At 45.3% G+C, this 9,771-nt stretch overlaps 1 non-coding gene across 1 annotated transcript; it reads right to left on the bottom strand.

The window, feature by feature from the left end:
* Positions 1-9,695: 9,695 nt before the first annotated feature.
* Trnas-cga (transfer RNA serine (anticodon CGA)) lies at positions 9,696-9,771 on the bottom strand. The gene has a single exon. It is a non-coding gene; the product is annotated as a tRNA-Ser (tRNA).

The raw sequence follows: 9,771 nt of genomic DNA, 5'->3' as shown, positions 1-9,771 counted from the left end.
AGACGACTTGGTGGTGGGATCACACGATACAAATCAACTGCTGAAAGGAATAAATGCTCTTGGAACATGGGCTGAACACAACGGACTGCTGATAAACGCAGAAAAGACTGTACACATGATCTTCAGGAAAGGAGGACACCTATCCAAAAAGGACAAAATATACCTCAAATAAGAACCTCTACAAACTACGAACAGCTTCAAATATCAGAGCGTAACAGTTTAGACAACAGCACACTCATAACGAGTCCACACAACGCAACGAACAGCAGCCACAACCAAAGCCATCTACGACGTCATGTCACTAAGCAAACTATCCGTTGGATACAGCCAGGGCCCTCTTCGAAGTCAAAATCGTTCCTATTGTAACGTATGTAATAGAGATAACGTGGAGAAAGCTAAGCTATGGAGACTTATTACGAATAAGTAATAAGCTAGATTTCTGAAGGCAGCTCTCGGAATTTCCAAGTACACCAAGTCAAGACTAGCGTACGAACTCGCAAGAGAAACATTTCTAGTAGAGAACCGGAGATGGAAATTCAGCTTGCCCTACACAGACAATTGGAAGAAACTACGGCTAGAGAGCAAGAAGAAAAAGAAGTAGATATGGCCAGAGTTCTACTCTACAGAGGCCATGATGAACAGAGCATTTCTTTCTTTCTTTCTTTCGCTTACGCCATAGTCCACCCCCCCCCCCCGCCCCACCCCCTCCCATGGACCTTGCCGTTGGTGGGGAGGCTTGCGTGCCTCAGCGATACAGATGGCCGTACCGTAGGTGCAACCACAACGGAGGGGTATCTGTTGAGAGGCCAGACAAACGTGTGGTTCCTGAAGAGGGGCAGCAGCCTTTTCAGTAGTTGCAGGGGCAACAGTCTGGATGATTGACTGATCTGGCCTTGTAACATTAACCAAAACGGCTTTGCTGTGCTGGTACTGCGAACGGCTGAAAGCAAGGGGAAACTACAGCCGTAATTTTTCCCGAGGACATGCAGCTTTACTGTATGATTAAATGATGATGGCGTCCTCTTGGGTAAAATATTCCGGAGATAAAATAGTCCCCCATTCGGATCTCCGGGCGGGGACTGCTCAAGAAGACGTCGTTATCAGGAGAAAGAAAACTGGCGTTCTACGGATCGGAGCGTGGAATGTCAGATCCCTTAATCGGGCAGGTAGAGTAGAAAATTTAAAAAGGGAAATGGATAGGTTAAAGTTAGATATAGTGGGCATTAGTGAAGTTCGGTGGGAGGAGGAACAAGACTTTTGGTCAGGTGATTACAGGGTTATAAATACAAAATCAAATAGGGGTAATGCAGGAGTAGGTTTAATAATGAATAAAAAAATAGGAGTGCGGGTAAGCTACTACAAACAGCATAGTGAATGCATTATTGTGGCCAAGATAGACACAAAGCCCATGCCTACTACAGTAGTACAAGTTTATATGCCAACTAGCTCTGCAGATGATGAAGAAATTGATGAAATGTATGACGAGATAAAAGAAATTATTCAGGTAGTGAAAGGAGACGAAAATTTAATAGTCATGGGTGACTGGAATTCGTCAGTAGGAAAAGGGAGAGAAGGAAACATAGTAGGTGAATATGGATTGGGGGGAAGAAATGAAAGAGAAAGCCGCCTTGTAGAATTTTGCACAGAGCATAACTTAATCATAGCTAACACTTGGTGCAAAAATCATAAAAGAAGGTTGTATACCTGGAAGAATCCTGGAGATACTAAAAGGTATCAGATAGATTATATAATGGTAAGACAGAGATTTAGGAACCGGGTTTTAAATTGTAAGACATTTCCAGGTGCAGATGTGGATTCTAACGACAATCTATTGCTTATGAACTGCAGATTGAAACTGAAGAAACTGCAAAAAGGTGGGAATTTAAGGAGATGGGACCTGGATAAACTGAAAGAACCAGAGGTTGTAGAGAGTTTGAGGGAGAGCATAAGGGAACAATTGACAGGAATGGGGGAAAGAAATACAGTAGAAGAAGAATGGGTAGCTCTGAGGGATGAAGTAGTGAAGGCAGCAGACGATCAAGTAGGTAAAAAGACGAGGGCTAATAGAAATCCTTGGGTTACAGAAGAAATATTGAATTTAATTGATGAAAGGAGAAAATATAAAAATGCAGTAAATGAAGCAGGCAAAAAGGAATACAGACGTCTCAAAAATGAGATCGACAGGAAGTGCAAAATGGCTAAGCAGGGATGGCTAGAGGACAAATGTAAGGATGTAGAGGCTTGTCTCACTAGGGGTAAGATAGATACTGCCTTCAGGAAAATTAAAGAGACCTTTGGAGAGAAGAGAACCACTTGTATGAATATCAAGAGCTCAGATGACAACCCAGTTCTAAGCAAAGAAGGGAAGACAGAAAGGTGGAAGGAGTATATAGAGGGTTTATACAAGGGCGATGTACTTGAGGACAATATTATGGAAATGGAAGAGGATGTAGATGAAGACGAAATGGGAGATAAGATACTGCGTGAAGAGTTTGACAGAGCACTGAAAGACCTGAGTCGGAACAAGGCCCCGGGAATAGACAACATTCCATTAGAACTACTGATGGCCTTGGGAGAGCCAGTCATGACAAAACCCTACCATCTGGTGAGCAAGATGTATGAGACAGGCGAAATACCCTCAGACTTCAAGAAGAATATAATAATTCCAATCCGAAAGAAAGCAGGTGTTGACAGATGTGAAAATTACCGAACTATCAGTTTAATAAGTCACAGCTGCAAAATACTAACGCGAATTCTTTACAGACGAATGGAAAAACTGGTAGAAGCGGACCTCGGGGAAGATCAGTTTGGATTCCGTAGAAATTTTGGAGCACGTGAGGCAATACTAACCTTACGACTTATCTTACAAGAAAGATTAAGAAAAGGCAAACATACGTTTCTAGCATTTGTAGACTTAGAGAAATCTTTTGACAATGTTAACTGTAATACTCTCTTTCAAATTCTAATGGTGGCAGGGGTAAAATACAGGGAGCGAAAGGCTATGTACAATTTGTACAGAAACCAGATGGCAGTTATAAGAGTCGAGGGGCATGAAAGGGAAGCAGTGGTTGAGGAGGGAGTGAGACAGGGTTGTAGCCTCTCCCCGATGTTATTCAATCTGTATATTGAGCAAGCAGTAAAGGAAAATAAAAGAAAAATTCGGAGTATGTATTAAAATTCATGGAGAAGAAGTAAAAACTTTGAGGTTTGCCGATGACATTGTAATTCTGACAGAGACAGCAAAGGACTTGGAAGACCAGTTGAATGGAATGGACAGTGTCTTGAAAGGAGGATATAAGATGAACATCAACAAAAGCAAAACAAGGATAATGGAATGTAGTCAAATTAAATCGGGTGATGCTGAGGGAATTAGATTAGGAAATGAGACACTTAAAGTAGTAAAGGAATTTTGCTATTTAGGGAGTAAAATAACTGATGATGGTCGAAGTAGAGAGGATATAAAATGTAGACTGTAAATGGCAAGGAAATCGTTTCTGAAGAAGAGAAATTTGTTAACATCGAGTATAGATTTAAGTGTCAGGAAGTCGTTTCTGAAAATATTTGTATGGAATGTATCCATGTATGGAAGTGAAACATGGACGATAACTAGTTTGGACAAGAAGAGAATAGAAGCTTTCGAAATGTGGTGCTACAGAAGAATGCTGAAGATAAGGTGGGTAGATCACGTAACTAATGAGGAGGTATTGAATAGGATTGGGGAGAAGAGAAGTTTGTGGCACAACTTGACTAGAAGAAGGGGTCGGTTGGTAGGACATGTTTTGAGGCATCAAGTGATCACAATTTTAGCATTGGAGGGCAGCGTGGAGGGTAAAAATCGTAGAGGGAGACCAAGAGATGAATACACTAAGCAGATTCAGAAGGATGTAGGTTGCAGTAGGTACTGGGAGATGAAGAAGCTTGCGCAGGATAGAGTAGCATGGAGAGCTGCATCAAACCAGTCTCAGGACTGAAGACCACGACAACAACAACGCCATAGTCCAGCAGCCATCGCAGAGTCGGCATGGTTGCAACGGATTTGGCAGTGTTAGGGATCGCCGGATGCCCTTCCTGCCGCCACCGTGTTCCCCCCAGGACGGAATCTGTGTACCACAACTGTCTGCGTCTAGTGTAAATCGTGAAATAGTGCAGACGTGTTTCAAATGTCTGCGACGCGTGTAACTGAGGCGGAACATGGGAACATCACCTAGTGGGATGTGGAAAACCGCCTAAAAACCCTGGCGGGTATAACGAACGGAGCATGGACCGGCACAAATCACGAGCTGAGACACTTCATAAATTCCATGGCGATCCACGGACACCATCACATAATCAAAATGGCTCTGAGCATTATGGGACTCAACTGCTGAGGTCATTAGTCCCCCAGAACTTAGAACTAGTTAAACCTAACTGACCTAAGGACATCACACACATCCATGCCCGAGGCAGGATTCGGACCTGCGACCGTAGCGGTCTCGCAGTTCCAGACTGCAGCGCCAGAACCGCGCGGCCACTTCGGCCGGCATCACATAATCTGCAGGACGAAGACATACCACCATCACCCGGACTCGATATGCATATGTGAACTCTGTGAAAAACATTGTGACTGATACCACGTACTATAAACCCTGTGATATCAATCATAGACCTCTGTGTTAAATAGTGTATCTTAATATGCACAACTTGTGGGCAATAAAGTTTATTATGAAATTTCCAAGAACCATAGTAAGGGGGCAACCTATGTACCAGCGCATGTTGCGTTGTTGCCAAATTTATTCAAGATAGCGGCGATGACGTCGTCCAAGATGGCGGCACGTAGACTTGGCAACATCACATGACGTCATCCAAGATGGCGGCTTTTGGCGGGAAAATAGGTCAATTGCGCTACGTCCACTAACCTAACCTCATGAAAAAATGGCGGGAAGTTTGAATTTTGGCGGGAAAGTAGTCCAGTTGTGCTACATGCACTATCCTAAGCCTCCAGACGAGGCGAGAGCAGGGATGTGTAGTTATGTTTAGTTAAAGGGCCGTGTAATGTCGTGTGAGGAGCAATGTGCAGTGTGCTACAGTATCATAGGAGGTAAAGACATGTGCTGCTATGATGTGTCTAGCGTATGGAGGGTGCACTTTGGAATTATGGTACGTTGATATAAAGTTGACTTTCACCCGCGTTCGGTGATCTCGGCATCGCGGTCCTGGACGGACGTATGTGAGTGCTTTGACCGCTGACGAGCGCGTTGACAGCGCCTACTCACGCTTGCGGAAACCGAGGAGGGGCTGTGCGAGGTCTGAAATCAGACGGATGGGTGACTTCACGATCCTGTGGGCAGGGTGCAGAGAGGGGGTACCTAAGCACGTCTGCTGAGTTGTTTTGCGAGCGGATCTGCAGGCTCTGCTATGCGTTATTAGGATAGTTTACGAGTATTGAGCTGATCTATACATCTGTGTGACGTATTATTTAGTAGCAGTTTGCTGTAGTGTGTACTGAAATTATGAGTGGGTGTGTGTCTGTGGGCTGTGCAACATGGCCCAGGGCACATCTGGGATTGGTGTTTTGTGATAGCGTGATAGATACACTGTATGGTTAAATAAGTTGTTCGAAAAAAATAAATAGTGTTCTCAATGATTACACGCACCTGCAGCGCAGATCAGAGTGATTTGGTTTTTCCGTCACCATCTCGGTTGCATGCGAGTAGTAAATGTTTTCCCGGCCGCGTTATCGAGTGTGTCAACGAGCTATGAGCTATTCTGAGAATAGATGTGAAGGCAGGCCCAGACCTGAGACGCTGGCGGTATACATGAGAAGACTGATGTAGCTTTCACATGTGTCGGCTGTCACAAAAACTCGGAAGATGAACTTGGCTGGAGATTCTGGAATCCCCTTCCCCGCTGACCGCACGCGCGTGCGGCCTGCCTTGGAGCGTAATCTAAGGCGCATAGGCGATATCAATTTCTCCGGTGATAGGTGCGAATGCGACTGTGTTGTGGTCATGTTTGGGGGAGGCCGAGCAGAGACTTTTGGTCAGTTTGGCAGCTGGTGGTGTTTGGGCGCGTCTGTTGCACTATTTTGCGAGCATGTCTGTGCATTGTGCGGTGCTTTATTTGGAGAGTTTAAGAGTACAGAGCTCATCTGTTGATATTGTATACTGCATTATTTAAGAGCTGTTTGCTATTGTGTGGTGAAATTAGGAGTTGTTTACGTGTTTGTGGCCTGTGTCAGATGACCACAGTCGGATCAGTGCGGGTGTTTTGTGACAAATATACTCCACGACTAAATGAAAGGGCTCCAAATAAATAGAGTGCAGCAATTCCTTACTTCCCCGAGCAGCACAGCGCAGTCTGAGCTGTTTTTGCGCAATAACGGCAATCTGGTCAGAATGTGAGTGAGTAGACAAATAACTGGACAAATTTATCTGTAGAGGAGTTACAGGTCTGGAATGGAATAAATATCTTGATGGGTGTGGTTGTGTTGCCAAGTGTAGTGCACTACTGGAGTTCAGAAACTGCCTTATGTCAGCCTTACATATCGAAACCTATGAGAAGTAAAAGTTTGAAAAAGATATGTAGCAAATAAATAAAGTACACACGTTCTTCCTTCCATCAACCTATGCACTGAAATTATTTGAGAAAATTAGCAGTTGTTTGGCTATTTGGAGGTAAATGTTTTGCATTATTTACGAGCGGTTCGCATGTCTGTAGGCTGTGCTATGAGTTATTTTTAACTGTTTACAATTAGCAAGCGTGTGTCTAGAACATTATAAATGAGTTATGTAGGAGTGTTTTGCAGGTCTGTATGATATGGGACATGTCGGTGTGATATATATACTCCATTCCTAAATAAAGTAAATTCGTTCCTCGGTCCGTGGACCTAGTGAAGGGTGAGTCCATTTACCAGAAACGTGTAGGAAGAGGTTGAGTGCTGGTGGCTTAGTTTGAAACAATTTTCTTAGGTTGGTGGCGGAAGCACAAGTGAGCTTTGTTTACTGGCGCTGGTTGCTAGGAGGAGGAGGTGGCATTCTGTTCCTCGAAAAGTAGTTAATATCAGGGAGCTGAACACGTTTGCCTACGTATATGAAATTGTAAATTCAATTATTTAATATAGCTGGGGTGGTGAGAGTGAATTAGCGAGCATTCTCGCGCCGAGCAAATGTGCTGTTATACGGTCATGGTGGATTCCACTGTCGGTCAAACTCTGGCGCCAAACGTATCCTTTGTACGGCATGCGGTCGACAGATTCCATCATGTCCGGCGTTAAGTGCTCGCGGGCGTGGGCGACCGTTTGTGGCGGGACCCTCAGGCGCCGCTCGCCACCGCCTACCTGGTGCGCTAGCAGTGGGGATGTGCCTGACGTCAGCGAGCCAGGGAGCGGGCTCAGCCAGCCGCGCGTACGTCAGCTGCGCTCTGGAGTTTCGCTGTGTGAGCATGGAGAAGTCAGTTGGGACACACCTGCATGACTGTAATGTCTGAAATAAAGAGTCATTTTCCATGTATTTACAGAAGGCTAGGTCCATTGCGTGTATGGAGGGTGTATGACGTAAGCGGGGCGGCGGTGCAGCGATTGTACAGTTATTACACACGCGCGCGAGAGCGAGTCAATTAGCGGGCGTTCTAGTGCGGTCCAAAGGTGCTGTTATATAGTCATGGCGGATTCCACTGTCGAGCAAACTTTGCCGCCAAAAGTGTAGCACTGCGTTCTCGCTCGCACAAGGACACGTGGCGAACGGCTGTGTGAGGTCGGCTTCGACAGGTTTGAACGTGGTGCCGAAAGTGTTGCAGGGAAATGGCCGACCGTTGTGCGATTCAGCTACGAGGCAGACAATTTTGGCAGGAAACGTGTGGAGGCGACGAATGCACGTGGTGAGCGGACAAGGGGCCGCTGTGATATCAAACTCGACAAGTTCCAGCGTGTCCAGCGAAAACATGTTTACGACGTGGGAGCGATCGCTGGGCTCGCCCCTCACGCTAGTGACCAGCCGCCTCACGTGACAGGCGTAGGCAGTGTCTCTGTGCACTGGCAAGGGGGCCAGGGGGTGGCGAGGATTTGAACTAATTCAGTTGGAGCGCGGACGTCGTGGTGACTGCACTGCGATATCAAAGATGTGTGTGCTGACTGTGTTGGAGAACAAGTGATGACCGTACTGCTTGAAATAAAATCTTCAGTCCCTTCCCCCCTGCAAAATCAAAGGACGTGAATTACGTTACTATAAGTGCAGTTTATTATTTGACGCGATTATGATAGGCTACCAGTGAAAAAAAAGATAAGTGACGGAGAAAGCTCGTACATGTGCTCAACTATGGTGTTGGGGATTTGAACTTGTAATAGATTTTTGTTATAGATGTAAGGAGAATGGCTTTCTCACCGAGAAAATCGGACATCTTGAATAAATAATAAATGACAATAATACATAGAAGTATAGTTTTCGAGATATTATCGTGTTGGAATTTGAATTTGGAGCAATTTTCTAGTGGATGTAGGCCTATAATAATAATAATAATAAATGATAATAATAATAATAATAAATGATAATGAATGATGATGAATGATAATGAATGATAATAAATGACAATGAATGATAATGAATGTTAATAAATGATAATGAATGATAATAAACAAAAGTAAGGTTTTGCAGCCATTATCGTGTAGGAATTAGAATTTGGAGAGAATTTTCTAGTAGAGGCAGGTCAAGAATAATAAATGATGATAAATGACAATGAATGATAATGAATCCAGAATGAGATTTTCACTCTGCAGCGGAGTGTGCGCTGATATGAAACTTCCTGGCAGATTAAAACTGTGTGCCCGACCGAGACTCGAACTCGGGACCTTTGCCTTTCGCGGGCAAGTGCTCTACCAACTGAGCTACCGAAGCACGACTCACGCCCGGTACTCACAGCTTCACTTCTGCCAGTACCTCGTCTCCTACCTTCCAAACTTTACAGAAGCTCTCCTGCGAACCTTGCAGAACTAGCACTCCTGCAAGAAAGATTATTGCGGAGACATGGCTTAGCCACAGCCTGGGGGATGTTTCCAGAATGAGATTTTCACTCTGCAGCGGAGTGTGCGCTGATATGAAACTTCCTGGCAGATTAAAACTGTGTGCCCGACCGAGACTCGAACTCGGGACCTTTGTCTTTCGCGGGCAAGTGCTCTACCAACTGAGCTACCGAAGCACGACTCACGCCCGGTACTCACAGCTTCACCTCTGCCAGTACCTCGTCTCCTACCTTCCAAACTTTACAGAAGCTCTCCTGCGAACCTTGCAGAACTAGCACTCCTGAAAGAAAGGATATTGCGGAGATATGGCTTAGCCACAGCCTGGGGGATGTTTCCAGAATGAGATTTTCACTCTGCAGCGGAGTGTGCGCTGATATGAAACTTCCTGGCAGATTAAAATTGTGTGCCCGACCGAGACTCGAACTCGGGACCTTTGCCTTTCACGGGCAGGTGCTCTACCAACTGAGCTACCGAAGCACGACTCACGCCCGGTACTCACAGCTTCACCTCTGCCAGTACCTCGTCTCCTACCTTCCAAACTTTACAGAAGCTCTCCTGCGAACCTTGCAGAACTAGCACTCCTGAAAGAAAGGATATTGCGGAGACATGGCTTAGCCACAGCCTGGGGGATGTTTCCAGAATGAGATTTTCACTCTGCAGCGGAGTGTGCGCTGATATGAAACTTCCTGGCAGATTAAAACTGTGTGCCGACCGAGACTCGAACTCGGGACCTTTGCCTTTCGCGGGCAAGTGCTCTACCAACTGAGCTACCGAAGCAC

The sequence above is a fragment of the Schistocerca serialis genome, chromosome 4, assembly GCF_023864345.2.
Source record: "Schistocerca serialis cubense isolate TAMUIC-IGC-003099 chromosome 4, iqSchSeri2.2, whole genome shotgun sequence".
Taxonomy (NCBI): Eukaryota; Metazoa; Arthropoda; class Insecta; order Orthoptera; family Acrididae; genus Schistocerca; species Schistocerca serialis.
This window is presented reverse-complemented; position numbering and strand designations above follow the sequence as displayed.